Source organism: Rattus norvegicus, chromosome 9 (assembly GCF_036323735.1).
Source record: "Rattus norvegicus strain BN/NHsdMcwi chromosome 9, GRCr8, whole genome shotgun sequence".
NCBI classification, from domain to species: Eukaryota; Metazoa; Chordata; class Mammalia; order Rodentia; family Muridae; genus Rattus; species Rattus norvegicus.
The window spans coordinates 71923370-71940411 of NC_086027.1; the positions used below are offsets into that span (position 1 = coordinate 71923370).

The 17042-nt window shown below is 44.1% G+C and overlaps 1 pseudogene; it reads left to right on the forward strand.

The window, feature by feature from the left end:
- Positions 1–7378: 7378 nt before the first annotated feature.
- On the forward strand, positions 7379–7467 carry LOC120094933 (small nucleolar RNA SNORA17; annotated as a pseudogene).
- The last annotated feature ends 9575 nt before the right edge of the window (positions 7468–17042 follow it).

Genomic DNA, 17042 nt, shown 5'->3' on the forward strand with positions numbered 1-17042 from the left:
TTCCATTTTGGGAGATTTGACAACCTCTTCTGGCCTCTGAGGGCACCAGGCACACTTGTGGTATGCAGATAAGCATGCAGACAAAACACCTATACTTATAAAATAAACAACAACAAACTATGTAAGTACAGAGAAATACAAAATCTCTAGCAGTGCTAAAGACAGGTGCTGGAGACCGGTGCTGGGGCCTTGTTTTTATAAGGCAGGCACTGGCCTGCCCACTGGCCCACGTTTTTTATTTATGTTCAAAATGTTATTTGTAGGTGTCTCTCAACTACTTTTTATATTAACCACTTGAAATCTGGCATAAGTTTTAAAGCACCAAGTATGAAATCCCCCCAACCCCCTCACCCCTGCTACTTAGCCTTAAGTTCAATTAAATAGCTGTTGGTTACCTGCAATATAAAAATGCCACTCTTGTACCATTGGGGATATCTTTTGATCCCAGTCCAGTCGTTGTTGTGGTTTATAGGTTTTATAGCTTAGGTTGTTGTGATGGTTTGTATATGCTTGGCTCTGGGAGTGGCATTATTAGGAGGTGAGACCTTGTTGGAGTAGGTGTGTCACTGTGGGTGTGGGCTATAAGACCCTCACCCTAGCTTCCTGGAAGTGAGTCTTCCTCTTGCAGCCTTCAGATAAAGATGTAGAACTCTCAGCTCTGCCTGCACACTGAACCTGCCTGGATGCTGCCGTGCTCCTGCCTTGATGATAATGGGCTGAACCTCTGAACCTGTAAGCCAGCACCAATTAAATGTTGCCCTTTATAAGACTTGCTTTGGTCATGGTGTCTGTTCACAGCAGTAAAAACCCTAACTAGGACAGTTGAACTATTTTTTTCTCTCTCTTAGCAGCTTGCATAGCACCTTTGGATACTGAGAGAACTAGCCCTCAGGAAGGAGGCTTCCGGGGCACTTCTCAGTTCTTCAAAGCCATGCCCCAAAGTGTGCAGCATACACCTTTAAAAACTCCTTTTTATTCCACTTATGTGTATGGGTGTTTTGTCTGCATGTATATCCATGCACCATGGTGTGTGTAGTGGCCATAGAGACCAAAGACAGGATCATATCCTCTAGAACTAGAGTTAGAGATGGTTTTGAGTTGCTTAGTGGGTGCTGGCATTCGAAGCAAGGTTCTCTTCCAATATCCGAAGCACCTCTCCAGTCCTATCACACACTTTATTTCCCAGCACTGGGTAGAAGGAAACAGGAAAGTCTCTGGGGCTCTGTGGCCAGCGAGTCTAACCAGGTTGTTGAACTTCAAGCCAATGAGAGACCATGTCTCAAAACACAGCATTCTTAAGGAAGACCAAAAAGGCTGGCCTCCCTCTACACATACCTGCACATGGATCTCACACACCCATATGCCACAATAAATAGGAAATGGTAGTGGAGATATGCTTACACGGGATATGCAAGGCTGTGGCTCCAATTTCAAGTACAGAAAAGGGAGAACTGGAGGTGAAGGAGAGAAAAGAGAAACAAGTACACTCTAGTATATTAGTGGAGAAACTGGTAAGAAGACAAGGGGAAAGGCAGGAATACTAAGGAAGGCTGAACACTGTGAGTAAAGGTCCTGGGTAGGCACAAGGCCAAGCCACGCCTGGCTATCACAGGAAAGAGCAGTCCAACCAGGCCATAAAGCATAAACCCCCTGAGGCAGAAACATGACCCACGTTCCAGAAATATCAGAGAGCCTTGAAGGCCTAGCGTGCAGTGTGTATGCTCCAATGAGTAGATGCCTGGAGGCGACTAGATCGGAAGATAAATGAGAACCAAATATACACCATTGAAGAGGACGAGGGTTCCTTAATGAAGGACTCACATGATCTGATATGGGTTTTAACAAAACACTCTGGCTGAGAACAGACTGAATAGTGTCAAGGTCAAGAGCAAGGTGAGCAGATGGCCACTCTAATAATCCAAGTGAGAAGTGACAATAGCTTGGACTAATGTGGCAACCAGTGAAAGAAGTTAAGGAGTCAACCAGTCACTTATGATTAGAGCCTACATGAATGGGTGCCAGCACATGGGAGTGTGTAACCATGTTGTTTGTTTGTTTTGTTTTTTTTCTGATATAGGGTCTCGTTTTGTAGCCCAGGCTGGCCTGGAGTGCATTCTGTATGTTGCCCAGATTCATCTCAAACATACACAGCAATTCTCTTGCCTCAGCCTCTCAAGTGGTGGCATTGCAGCTAGAGTAGATTTTGAAAGTAGAGTGGATAAACCAGGCATGGTGTATGAAGCAGAAAAAGAAGGTCTTGGTTACTTTTTTATTGCTGTGATAAAATACCATGACCAATGCAACATAAAGAAGGAAGGGTTTATTTGGGCTAACAGTTCCAGAGGACTAGAGTCCAAGTTGGTGGATTGAAGGCATGGAAGCAGTTAGCTGAGGGCTCACATCTCCAAAACACAAGGAAACACAAAGTCAGCTGAAAATGGATCCAGTCTTTAAACTTTCTCAATCCTGCCTTCAGTGACATACTTCTCCAACAAAGACACCCTTTCTGGACCTCACCAAACAGGATCATCAACTGGAGACCAAGTGCTGAAATGCTCAAGACTACAAGGGAGATTTCTTATTTAAACCATTATGTGCTGCAGAATATTCACTCACACTGTGAACCCCGAGATTATGAACTGTAAACTTTGTTGTAGTATGGCTCAGCCCTCCCACACACCTTTTATCCAAGAGCTAATGAAGACAACCCTAGGTCAAGAGGTGGAGCAAGCAACGAAGCCCATAGGGAGTAAACATAAGTAAACAGAAAGGAGGCTCTTTGAGAAAAATGTTATTTAAGACAACATGGAGGAGAAAGGTTATAATGAAATTAAATGTAATCCTATAGATATAATAGCTGTGAGAAGCAGTCATTCCCTATAGCGTGCATTCATCCTGTGTGAAACAAATATTAAACTCATGAGCAACTCAGAGTTATCCCCCCAAACTGGAAAGATTTGGTGGTGTTGGAAACAATGAGACCATGGTGGAAAGAGAAAGCTAGAGCCATAGAACAATGAAAAGGGAATAGAAGCATTGATATTGCCCAAGATTTCTATGTGAAGGTCAGTATGCTGAATTACAAAGGAAATTTGAATCTAATAATCACATCTTGGTGTTATGTCATTTAGCAGCCTTAAATGCTTGGGACGAGGTTGAAGAATCAGAAAAGAAGTCTGAGTCATTTATTAAAATTATACAAGGTCCAAAAGAAGCCTTCACTGATTCTTTGCAAAGATTGACTTCAGCTGTAAATAGAATAGTATCAGATTCAAAAGTCAGAAAAAATACAGATTGAATCTTTAGCTTTTGAAAATGCTAATTCAGAATGTAGAGGGATGAATAGACCTTTAAGAGTCAACTCCTGTAGAGGAATGGAAAAAGTAGTGCAGTGGGTCATGCCTCTAATCCTAGCACATGGGAGGCTGAAGCAGGATTGCTGATTTCAAGGTTAGCCTGGGCTACAGAGTGAGGCCCTGTCCAGAAAGAGAAGGAAATGGAGTTGAGAGACCAGATCTTGGGTTCAGACTCCATCTTAGAGAACCTGACCTAAGGTTAAGCTCTCTAATACCAGTCTCCAAGTTACTCCCCAACAAACCTGTTGTCTAGCCCCACTTTCCAGGTTATTCCTCGACAAACCTGTGCCTCCAGGTTACAAACCTGCCCCTTCATTCCTTAACCACCAATCAGGAGGAAAGCAGAAGTTAAGTTTATGATTTGTCTCCTAGTGCCAACCAAGTATTTTAAAGGGAACAAAATTCCATAATAGCCCCTCCCTCAGGTATGTGCCAGGCTAGAAACCCCCTTGATTGTCATTTCCTATAAAACCTCGTCCCAATAGGAGCTTGGGGCTTCACCATCCTGTCCTGCTGTGTCAGAGACGGCAGTGTGGTCCAAGCTTGAGCTTGGATAAAGACCCTAGTGTGATTGCATTGAAGTCAGCTCCTTGGTGGTCTTTTGGGGTTCATGAAAGCTTAATGGGCACAACAGAGTCAACGAGAACATATGCACTGGCCAACGAGTAGAACTATGGTAGGAGATAGTAGACGTTGCCTTTGATTTAATTTTTAAGTGAAACAGAAAGGAAGGGCACATGTTAACGGTGAAGATTGGATAGGAGGTTAGGTTCTAGGAAGAGGACTGAGAGGAGGAGACATTAGAATATACACACTTTCATGGGGAAACTTTTTGCTGCTCGTTGAGGCAGAATCTCACTATGTAGCCTTGGCTGAACTGGAACTCCTTATGAAGACCAGTCTGGCCCCAAACTCACAGAGATCTGCCTGCTTCAGCCCTCCTCTGAAGTGGAAACTTAAGGGCTCTTTGGAGAGTCAGTTGTGTTGGATGGTGTTTTGCTGGGGCAAGCACAGGAAGGAGTGTTTTCCTGAAGTGGACATAAAGTGAAAGGTTGTTCAGCTAAAGCAAGCATGCGAAAGCTTGTAAGATTATGCCTTAGTTAAGGTTTCCATTGCCGTTAAGAGACACCATGACCCCTAGCAAGCGGAAGGCCCTGGGTTCAGTCCCCAACTCCAAAAAAAAGAAAAAAAAAAGAGAGAGACACCATGACCAAGGCAACTCTTATAAAGGACAACATTTAATTGGGGCTGGCTTTCAGGTCAGAAGTTCTGTCCATTATTATCTTGGTGGGAAGCATGGCAACATGCAAGCAGATATGGTGCAGGAGGAGCTGAGAGTTCTACATCTTGTTCTGAAGGCAACCAGGAAGACTGTCTTCTAGGCAGCTAGGAGGAGGGTCTCAAAGCCCACCCCTACAGTGACACACTTCCTCCAACAAGGGTACACCCCTAATAGTGCTACTCCCTGGGCCAAGCATATTCAAACACATGAGTCTATGGGGACCAAATCTATTCAACCACTACAGATTAATATCTAATAACAATATTTCTCCCTTCCTTTGAATCTCCAAAACCCCTTGCTGCCCTCCTTCAAATTCATGTCCTTCCTTTTCACTAACTGTTATTTCATGCATATATCAATGTATGTACATACATATTCCTAAATATAGTTTGCTCAGTCTGTACAATGTTATTTATGTATATACATTTTCATGACTGACCATTTGGCACTGGATAGGCATATTCTTCTGTAGGGAGGAGCACCTCTCCCACTCTCAATTTTCCTCAATTGCCTACAGTGTAGAGTTAAGGCCTCATGAGCTTTTCCTCATCAATTTTGGCATGTTCATTGGTTTCATCTTTGGGAAGTCGTGTTGCAGACACTTTCTGGGTGTGGTATCAGACATTACTAATAGGAAGCACAATCTCACAGCAAGCTCTGACTTTCTCTTCACCCCCTCTTCTGCAATGTTCTCTGAGCCTTACGTGTGGGTGTTTTATAAACTGATCCATTAGGACTGGGCTCTATAAGTCAGCATCCTGATTGACTGTAGTGGTTTTCATCTGTTACAAAGAGAAGTTTCTTTGATGAGGGGTAGAGACCACACTCATCTGTGAGTATAAGCCCAGACAAGGTCTTTTATGAATGGAGATGGACCTCAGACTCAGGATCTTCCTGCTTCTGCCTCCTACGTGCTGTGAAAACAGATGTATCTACCTTACACAATCCTTCCCCTCATGGACGTGTAAAAAGCAAAACCAAAACACTTTAGTTTTAGAAGGAAAAAAATGTACATATTAAGGAAAACACAATCTGAACAAATATGGAAATCAGCTACAAAATCTTTTTTTTTCTTTTTTCTTTTTTTCGGTGCTGGGGACCGAACCCAGGGCCTTGCGCTTGCTAGGCAAGTGCTCTACCACTGAGCTAAATCCCCAACCCCTCAAAATCTTTTCTTGAGATCTTCAGTAGAATTCTCTTCAATCTTGATAAGTCTAATTGAATAATACGTTTTCCATCCTTACCTCATATAATGACAATTTTAAAAACTTTTTATTAGTTGTGAATTTCACATCATGCACCCCAATCTCACTCATCTCCTCCTCCTCTCATACCTGGCAACCTCCCCTTCAACCGAAGGAAAAACTCTCATTGTAGAAGCTGCAGTGTGTCACAGTGTAACCTTTTGTTCACACTTTTTTGTTTGTAAATGCTCATTGCAGTAACTTGTTGGTTTGGTATGTCTCTGGATTCTGCTCTCTATTAATACTAGAACCTCACCTGGGACATCTCTTGGATATCATGTTGCTTCCGTGTCATGGAGATATTGTAGTTTTGGATCTGTAGGACCTTCATGTATGCATACAGTTCATAGGTGGTGTAGATGTTGGAATGGGCCACTTCAGAGCCCTGAATCTGGCCCTGAGAGGTGTCTGAGCTGGTCAGGCTGCCGGCTCTCCAGCTCTCGGGGCCAGTTCCCTAGCAACCCCTGCAACTAGGGCCAGCTCTACCCTGCTGCCCAGGCAAGGTCCAGGGTCTGCTCTCCTGAGTGTTGCAGCCAGTGAGGGGCATGGGCAGTTCTTCCACTCTCATGACCCTGGGGCCAGCTCTTTCACTTGCTAAAGATAGCGAGGGGCAACGGATGGGAGGAAAGAGTTCCTCCATCTTTCATGCCACTGACCAGCAGATAAGAGGCAGGGACAGTTCTCCTTCAACCCCCACATCAAGGGCCAGTTCAACTGTGCTGAGAGGTTCAGGGCCTGCTCTCTGGAATGCTGCAGCAGGTAAGGAGCAGGGACAGTCTCCTTCTCTCATGAACCCAGGGCCAGATCTCCCACCTGCCATGGTTGGTGAGGGGTGATAGGGAAGAGGGTATCTCACCTTCATCCATGCCACCTTACAGGAGATGAGTGGTAGGGACAGCTCTTCCATAATGAGTGGACAGCACTCCCAAGTACTGCAACTGGCTAGGGGCAGGGTCAGCTCTCCTGTTTCCATGGCCACTGGGCCAGCTCTCCCACAATACTCAGGTGAGAGGTGGGGGTAGTTCTATACAGCCTTCAGACATCAATATATCCCCAGGCCACAGCCCAAACCAAAGATATCCACCTGGACTTTGGTGGTAACAGACCTCTGCTGCTGCTGGGCTACAGGCCCAAATGTGGCCCCCAGGGGCAGGACAGGTCAGGACCCCACCATGATCCCAGGTGGCATCACTGGCTCACATCAACTCACATCAGGTTGTTTCTCACTACCTCAAATCTTCAGTTCTGCCTCTTTATTGAACACACGTCTTTCTGTTTCTTTCTCTTCTATTTCTCTACCACTGACCTGCTCCTCTTAGTGGTGCTGGTGTCTTTGAGTGTCAGGGCCATCTCAGGAGTGTTATGGCCCCATAGTGCATTATAGTGCCAGACTATATCTCAGGCTAGCTCCCTGTCTGAGCCCCATGGCACTGGTCTGGTGGTTGTCTCAGACTCACTACTCACTCCTGTCTGGTGTCCGTGGTCCCAGGCAGGGTTCTTCTAGTCTCCAGCAGAGAGAAGAGAGGCTGTATCTATGTTTAGTGTTCTGACCTATGACCATCTGAATGATTAGTAGGCTAACACTCCCTGGAAAAAAGCAAGCCTGAGATGGCCACCAGTCTAGTACCAGTGGACAAGACGAAGAGATAGCCTGAGATGATCATCAATCTGGCTGCTCAAGCAGGCCCTGATGGGCTCCCAGGGCGGAGAGCAAGCTGGAGACAAAGGTAATTCAGGACCATAGCATCACTTGAAGTTTTGTTTATCCTGTTAATAATTAATTAGCTTGGGCTCCAAATGTTCTTGTAGTATTAAACCAATCCAAACACTTTCCTGATGTCAACCAGTGGCTGAATTACACGTTTGTGCCAAAGCAAACATTGAACAGAAGTGATGGGTAAATCTATCATGGACTGAGGACTGTTCAGAAGGCCCACTGCAACAGAGCAGGAGGGGGCAGAGGCTCTCCAATATGTGGAGCTGGAAGCATAGCCTGAGCAATGAGACAGCAAGCAGAATGAAGAATGGCTTGAACTCTTCGAAACTAGTTTAAAAGATGACAGTGTTCTTTTAATCTATTGATTACTGATATGAGTCACACATTGGTGGCACACACCTGTGATCCCAGCATTTAGGACATAGAGGCAGAAGGATCAGGACTTTGAGGACATTGTCAGCTTCATAGCTAGTTCAATGACAACCTGAACTAGAAGAGAACCTAGCTCAAAATTAATTAATTAAAAGGCAAAGGCCATCCTGGTTCTACATAGAGTTCCAATTCATTCAGGCTACATAGTGAGGTGCTGTCTTAAAACTAAAATCAGAAAGGACTAGGGATATGGCTCAAATGATAAAGCTCTTGCCTTGCAAGCACAGGGCATAGTTCAATTTCATGGATGTTAGTGTTCCTTCTATGCTTCACCCAACGGGAACCTGGCAATAGTCAGGTAGGCCTGGCTTGCTATAATAGGGGCTCTTTGGCCCCTCCTCACTCTCTCTGCCACTTCTCTCTCTCTGACTCTCTTCTCTCCCTGATGTCTTTCTCCTTCTTTCTCCTTCCTCCTCCCCTTTCTCCATGTGTTCCTGGCTGGTCTCTCCCCTCTTCTTCTCTTTCTCTCCCTCTCTCCCTCCCTCCCCCCTCTGTCTTTCTCTGTCTCTACTCTCTTCTCAACTCCCCTTCCCGTGTCCCCAAATAAACCCTATTCTATACTATACTTATCATATGACTGGTAACTCAGGGGGAAGGGATGCTTCAGTATGGACCCACCAAGGCACCCCTCCTACCTCACCATACCACACTCCATAAAACATATTCTGTTTTTTTTTTTATAAAACACAACAGTGAACCTATGTAAAAAAAAAAAAGCTAGACACAATGGTATATAACTATAACTCAGTACTGGAAGAGAGATAGAGGCAGATCCCTGAGGCTCTGGCTAACTTACTTGTTGAGGTGTAGGTCAGTGGGAGACCTTGCCTCAAAGCAGAAGGAGATAGGGCCAGAGGAATAGCCCAGAAAGCAACACGTGGCCTGCTACCAAACCTGAGTATGACCCCTAGGATCCATGTGGAAGAATAGACTTCCTCTGACCATGTATGTGCATGCACAAATGACACATCCAAGTAAAAAAAATTAATGACTAAAAACAAAAAATATATTTAAAAACAATTTAAAAACAGAGATAGATGGCCCTTAAATATGACACCTGAGATTGACATCTACCCTCCACTCAAATGAGTATGCACCTACATGCACAGTCACACGTGCCTCTGTATACACAGAGCTGCACAGACACACACACACACACACACACACACACACACACACACACATATATGTGTGTGTGTATATATATGCATGCACCAGAAATGGTAGCTTTCACCTGTAGTCCAGCCTATAAGAGGAATGCCAAATGTTTGAGGTAATCCTGTGATAGATAGGTTTTGTAACCAAACCTCTTGGCTACAGACTGTAGAAGATCCTGTTGGTAGTGGGTTTTTTTTGTGTGTGTGTGTGTTTTTTATTTGTTTTGTTGGTGTTTGTTTGTTTGTTTGTTTAGTCCCAAAGCCACAGAGACTTCCCTCCTTTCCACCCCAAGAACCACTGTAAGCCCAAGAGCCTGGTGATGACGTGGGCTCAGACTTGTGGATGTCGATGTATGTACAGAGACTGCTGGATGTCCACACAGACACAGAGCGAAACCAGTGAGCAATGTTTACAGCAGCACAAACCCTGGGAATAAGGAGAAAGACCCATTGTGAATGTTGCTCTGCACAGGGATCTCCGAGGATCCAGAACACAGGTGTCAGCCACGTGCACAGCGCACCAGCTAGGGTCAAAAAGGGCTGACAAGCACAGAGATGGAGAGGCAATCTGAGCTGCAAGGCTGGGGACAGTCCTGCTCAGCTGGCACGAGACATTTGAGGGTAGCTGCAGAAGAGAAATAGAAGAGACCGGGCTGCAAACAGCCATTTCTAGTCTGACTTGTTTGGTCTCCTGAGAGATAAGCACCCCTGCCACCCACACAGGAAACTCAGAAGGATAAGCCTGAGGTCACAGTCAGCTCTCCTCAGCCGGGAGGAAACATGGATGTGGTTCTGTTGTTTAGTTTGGTTTGGTTTAGGGTTGTTGTGTCTTCCTGTGTAGTTACTATTAGTCTGTTCCCCTCACTCTTGTCTCTGAGGCTTTCATTTGATTCTTTCCTTACTATCTAGCTTCCTCTCTCTTCCTTTCCCTGTGGCTTTTGGCTTATCTGGTTTGGTAGTTTGGTTTGCTTCTTGGTGTTTGAGACACTTTCCCTATGTGGCTCACCCTGGCCTGTAAGTGCTATGATGCTGACGATGGTCATAGATGTTGGGATCACTTCATTTTAATATCGTCAGGTGGTACTTTTTGTTCCTGCTGTCTGCTTCTTCCCCTTGAAGTGGTTATGGGAATCATAAACCCAAGAGAAGCTGGCCCATAATGAGAACTCATAAAACAAGTGCAGAAAAGAAAAACCAAGGTATGTCCTGAAAGATACATTCTTCACAAAATGTCCACAATGGCAATGGAAATGTGAGAACTATTTAAAAGTAAGCAATTGAACAACCCCAGAAGCAAGAGCCCCTTAGTAACTGAATTAAGAAAACAAAAAAAAAAATGACTTTTTAAAAATGACTAATAAGGAGCTGGAGAGATGGTTCAGTGCTGGAAAGCATAGACTACCCTTCCAGAGGACTGAGATTCAATCCCAAGCACCCGTATGTCAGTTCATAAATGTCTATGGCCCTAGTCACTGGATACACAACTCCTTCTTCTGGCTTCTATGTATCCCAAGCATGCAGGAGGTACAGAGACATACATGCAGGCAAAGTACTCATACACACAAAATAAAATAAACATAATTCTAAAAATGATTAGTGACCTCAAAGAGAGTTCAAATAAGTAGGTGAGTGAAATAAAGAATTCAACGCAAGATCTGAACATGAGTCCAAACCATGGATGAGAAATTCAATGAAAAAATTGAAATTAGGTAGGACCCAATAATACTGGATATTAAAAACTCAAATCAAATTATAAAAACAGTGGAAATAGTTGCCTATGTGTTTTAATAGCTTAAAATTATATATGAGCTTCTTTTTATTTTAAATCCTGAGAATAAGTAACTGCCAACTAACAACTGAAGTAGTCGGACTATTTTAAACTCAAATCCCACCCCCAGTGATGCACTTCCTCAGTTAAGTCTGCTCCATCTAAACCTCCCCAAACAGTGCCACCAAGGACCAAGCGTTCAGGCCTTTCTCATTCAAACCACCACAACTGTCTCAGTGTTAACTGTAATATAACACAAGGAGCAGCCTCTCTGATAAAACCTGAGAGGTGCTCTGATCTATGAGTATAGTAATAAGTCATTAAGAGTCATTTTAACATCATATCTGTTTAGCAAAGTAACAGTATTGAGTTCTCCCTTAGGGCCTGTAGCTATATAGACACAAATTCTTGGTCTCTTTAACAGGTATGGATCAGAGTCTCATGAGTCTGGCCTTAGATCTGAGAAAATGGTTAGTTACAAACACAACGTCCATGCCACTATTGCACCAGTGCATATTTTGTCCGTCACTGTTGTAGCTTTCAGGGCTCATGGCTGGGTGAAATGAAGGATTGCTTCTCTCCCCCAGCAGCATTCATAGCACCTTCCTGCACCATGAGAACTAGCCAGTAGGGATGGAACTTTCAGGGGGAGTCCAGCGTGAGTGCTCCATTTCTGTGACTCAAGTATGTGGTATCTTAAGCAATACAGTCTTGCCACCAAGTTCTAGAGGGTAACCAAGAGTATTTGTAATAGCCTGTAATTCTTGGGGTGGGGGGTGTGTTACTATGCAACTCTATTGGACAACTCAAAAAGAAGTAGCCTGTTCCTAGTCCTGGAGTTTTACTTGCTAGCATGGGGTGATCAATTTTTTAAATAGTCATCATGAATAAAGTCAGAGGCTTTCAACTTACAATTTCAGATAAGCATAGTATTGACAGAGTCATTCTAGAGTATTCAAAAGACATAAGACATGGAACTAGTAATGGATATCACATGTGAGAGAAAACTGACTTGGTTTGTGTAGTCATCAATAAGGAAGCTGAAGAAAGTTTTCAAATACACTCATTCAAAAAAAGATAAAGAAAATTAGTGTACTAAATGAGTATGAATTAATGTTTCCAAGCTTAAGAAGTTAGCTAGATTTGTTCTTTTTATTTTTAATGGTACCAATTTGTTTTAATGAGCACATTTTCTCTCCCTATAACCTATTCCTTTTCAAACTACACAGTTTACAAGTCCCCTGCTCTTCTTTTTCTCTGAGTTTTCACTGAAACCTGGCTGAAATCAGCCACCAATACCCATGTGAGGACCTAAATGTTACCTTGTCTTAAAAATACCCTTTGCAAGCTGGAGAGATGGCTCAGCGGTTAAAAGCACTGACTGCCCTTCCAGAGGTCTTGAGTTCAATTCCCAGCAACCACATGGTGGCTCACATCCATCTGGAATGGGATCCGATGCCCTCTTCTGGTGTGTCTGAAGACAGCTACAGTGCAGTCGTAAAATAAATGAATAATTCTTTTTTAAAAATACCTTTTGCAAAGTAAGTCCTTTATTTTAAATTTAGCCTTAGCCTCAGGCATGAACATTTACATGGAGACACACACACACACACACACACACACACACACACACACACACACACACACTTTGCTAGACTCTAGCATGGATGACCTCCAGTCCAGGTAGCAATAGAACCTTATTTCTACCTAAAATCTTCTAAGCAGTCTTGGTTGTTGTCAGCCTTCTAAACTTCTGGATTCCAAGAACAACCACCAAGCTCAGCTTAGAGCATCCTAGGCTTGTACAGCCCACTCCTCCAAGTTCTTTCAAATTGCTCCCCAAATCAATTTTAAAGGCTTAAAGACTACAAAGTCAGAGAGGCACAGCAACAAACACTCTGATGATCAATCTTCTGTCTTACTTCTCCATGGCTGTTGTAAGGGAGGATGACAGTTTCAGACTGCTCTCTGCTCATGGTGCCTGGGACCTATGCACTTGAACAGAACATCATGGTGCTGGGTGTAAGGGACAGGAGCAGAGAGCAAAACGGGGACTAGGGGTTAGGCATAATCTTCCAAGGCATACCCTATTGTCCTTCCTGTATCTGGGCTACACCCCCTCAAGCCTCCACCACCTCTCAAATAGCATCACCAGCTAGGGTCAAAGAAAACCATGAATGCTTCATATTTATACCCTAACACTGCTATATGACCTCCCATGGAGTCCTCTCTCCCAGTCTCAAGGCTGCAGTCCTCGTGTTTGTTGACTTCTTCAACACACTAACTACATTTAGTAACATTTACTATAAACAGGTGATGGGCAAGCATACTGAAACTGTCAGGATATAGACACCAGAACAATGTCCAGAAATGACAAGTGGTCATTGCAGAAGAATATGGAGCCCCGAGGACCAGCAGAGAGAATTGAAATAGGCAACCTCAGGAGGTAGGAGGTGGGGGCACCCTCCAGAATATACCAGAGACCTGGGAGGTGAAAGACTCTCAGGACTCAAAGGGAGGGACCCCAGATGTAGATGAAAGCCTACAGTGGGGAGAGGGAACTTTTAGAGCCCATCTCCAGTAGAAAGACGGGCATCAAGAGGAGGGATGGGGTTGCCATCCCACAGTCAAAAACTCTGACCTATAATTGTTCCTGTCTAAAAGAAGAATTACAGGGACAAAAATGGAGAAGAGACTGAGGAAAGAAGGCCCAGTGACAGCCCAAAGTGGGATCCAGCTGAAGGGGAGGCCCCAGGGCCTGACACTATTACTGATGCTATGGAGCACTCACAAAAAGGGACCTACCATGACTGCCCTCTGAAAGACCCAACAAGCAGCTGAAAGAGTCAGATGCAGATATTTACACCCAACCAATGGGCAGAAGCTGCTGACCCCTGTGGTTGAATCAGGGGAAAGCTGGAAGAAGCTGAGAGGCGGGAGGCAGTCTCAATTAACCTGGACCCACAAGATCTCTCAAGACACTGAGCCACCCACCAGGCAGCATACACCAGTTGATACGAGGCCCCCAACACATATACCACACAGGACTGCTGGGTTTGGACTCAGTCAGAGAAGATGCACTTAACCCTCAAGAGACTAGAGGCCCCAGGGAACAGGAAGCTCTGGTGGGATGGGGCTGGGGACATCCTTGTAGAGACAGGGTGGGGGAGGTATGGGATGTGGAACAGTCAGGGGGTGTACTGGGAGGGGTATAAAGTCTGGACTGTAAAAACAATAGAAGAAAGAAGAAGAAAGGACGAGGGGGGGAGGAGGAGGAGGAAGAGGAAGAGGAAGAGGAGGAGGAGGAGGAGGGGGAGGAGGGCCTGCCTACAAGTCCCCCTAAGAGACGGTAAGAGGAAAGTGCTTTTTTTTTTTTTTTAAACATCCTTACTTCTATGTTGGAGAAGAGAGACAGCCTGGTAGAATTTAACAGCAGTTCCATAATTTACAAGCCAGAAAACTGAAGAGGAGTAATTAATCAAGTTATTTTCAGGAATGTAAATGAAATAAATGGATTACCATATCCACTTTCTAACTGGGCTTTTGTTTTGTATTTTGATACCTTGTATGTTATAAATGTGAATCCTTTGTCAGATGCATAGTTGTGAAAGAGGGCGTTTCCCGTTCTCTGGGCTGCTTCTTCAGTTGTTTAAGTGTCTTTTGCAGTACAGCCTTTTAATTTCATGGAGTTCCATTTATTGGTTGCTTACCTCACTTCCTGAATGACTACATCACACTTAGAAACTCCTTACTACCTAAGCTTATATCCTGAAGTATATTCCCCATCCTTGTAGAAGTTTTGGGTTTAACATGGAGATCTCTGATCCATTAATGTGGTAACTGGACATAGTATTAAACTGCCCTGTAAATTTGTATCTTTCTCCTTACAGATTAGTGCATCTTTCCCTGTGCAGTGGATGGTGTTTAAATCAGGAAACTCATACCTAGTCAAATGCAGAGCTTAAGTGCCAGGCAGAAAAGGGACATCATACACCCCTTCTCCAAAGCCCAGGGACCAACGCAGTCTTAAGAGGTGGCACAGGGAGTGTAAGAGCCAGAGGTCAGGAAGGACTAGCACAGAGGTCACACTTCTGAACAACAGCTAGCATGGACTCGGAAAGAGCTGCTCAGGAGCCCACACCCCTAGCTGGGGAGCTAAGGACAGCTGCTGGCTTCTAGGGGAGGAGGGAAAAACGTTTGTCTTTAAGAATGTAGCTCCTAGTAGTTGGCACATTCCAGTGGATAGCCCCATACCCACAAGTATAACGGGAGCACAATTAGAGTCCACGGGTTATTGAAGCTGACATGAACTTGAGGGAGAGGTGGATCTGTGAGCAGCTAGAGGTGAGTATGAAACTCGGAGAAAATCAATACTTTTAAGATGAAGCTCAATAAAACAGGCGGCAGGGCTGCATCACAAACAGCTAAGCTATCCTTACCTTCTTCCCCCGATCATATAAAGACAACTTGAAGTCTACTGACATTGCTTCCTCCTCTGGATCCTGCAACCCAGGCCTCTCATCTGAGCCAAATTTCCCCTGTCACTTGGCTACCCACTCTATCTGCAGCTCAAGCTTTGTCTACTCAACTCCAAAGCTAGAGTCTTAGGTGGGAAAGGATATTTTATCTTTCCTTTGTCCCGGGCGTCATTATCACTTTAAGTCTTTGTTAAGACAAGGCCTCAGCATCACTCAAGCTGGACTCACACTTGGGATGTCCTGTCCACTCCAAGTACTGACACAACATCACTCACCTCTTCTTGTTTTTGCTGGGAAATCCACAGGACCTCAGTCCTGCCCTTTATCAGTGTTCCTGGAGGCTAGAGTTCTTTTTAAAAATCTAAGCAGGAATGTAGCCATCTAGTCTCAAAGGCTGCCTCCAGGATCTGGAAGAGCAGCAGTTGGGCTGGGATACAGCTCAATGGTGAGACATTGACCAGAGCACAGGAAGCTCCTGCTTCAAACCCCAGCAGCACAGAGAAGAGCCTCCTGAAGTAAAAAGTAAGAGTTTTAAATGAGCTATAAAGCTGGCTCACCACTGGGCATAATTTCCTAGGCCATGACTTCAAAAGCAGAGTAAACACGGGTCTCTTGCTCATGTGGGTTATTTCACTAGCACGCTGGGCACCTGCTTGGCCTCAAAATATTGTTTTCAGGAAAATAAGATTTCAGAATGTGTCTTAAACATACATTGGTTAGAAACTAAAGAAATCAAAGTATACATGCATGTGCACCTCCATGAAATGAGCGTGTGACTGGACAATTACTATTTTTTGTTTGAATAGTTCATAGTTTCCCTCAGCAACCAAAGACAAAGCCAAGCAGTGAACCATTCCAATTTAGAAAACTTTTACCAGTTCAACTCTGATGATACCAAGATTGTAGTTTTTTTGGTGTTGTTGGGGATTGAATCCAGTGGCTTCCACAAGCTAAAGTCATTGTAGTAGTTATCTCTTATATTGTTTTTAACTTGGGGTACACAGTATGAAGCTGTTACTGTTTGTTTTGAAGCTAGAAACATGAAGGAAGAGACATGCAAGTCTGTGATGGTGGCAGCATCTGGAAACCAAGGAAGGAACTGTTAGTTTATCAACAGTCTGGGCTACACAGTGTGACCTCCAACTGACCTGGGATACACAGTGTAAGTTCCAGTTGAACTGGGATACATAAAAGACCAAGAAAAAAAAGGGGGGGGGGTGGGAGGAAGAGAGAAAAGAGCTTCTGATTAAATAAAATAAATTTAGACTGTAGCAATCCCACTGTAATATATAGTGGTTTCAATATAATTTCAAGCTTAAATATAGCTTAAGCCAATTTGATAGTAATTTGTTAGGCGAGCCATAAAGATCGTGAATATATCTCCTAGAACTATTGATAAAATAGATTTAAAATATATTTAAGCCAGGGGCTGGAGAGATGGCTCAGTGGTTAGGAGCACTGACTGCTCTTCCAGAGGTCCTGAGTTCAAATCCCAGTAACCACATGGTGGCTTACAACCATCTGTAGTGGGATCTGATGCCCTCCTCTGGTGTGTTTGAAGACAGTGACAGTGTACTCACATACGTGAAATAAATAAATAAGTCTTTA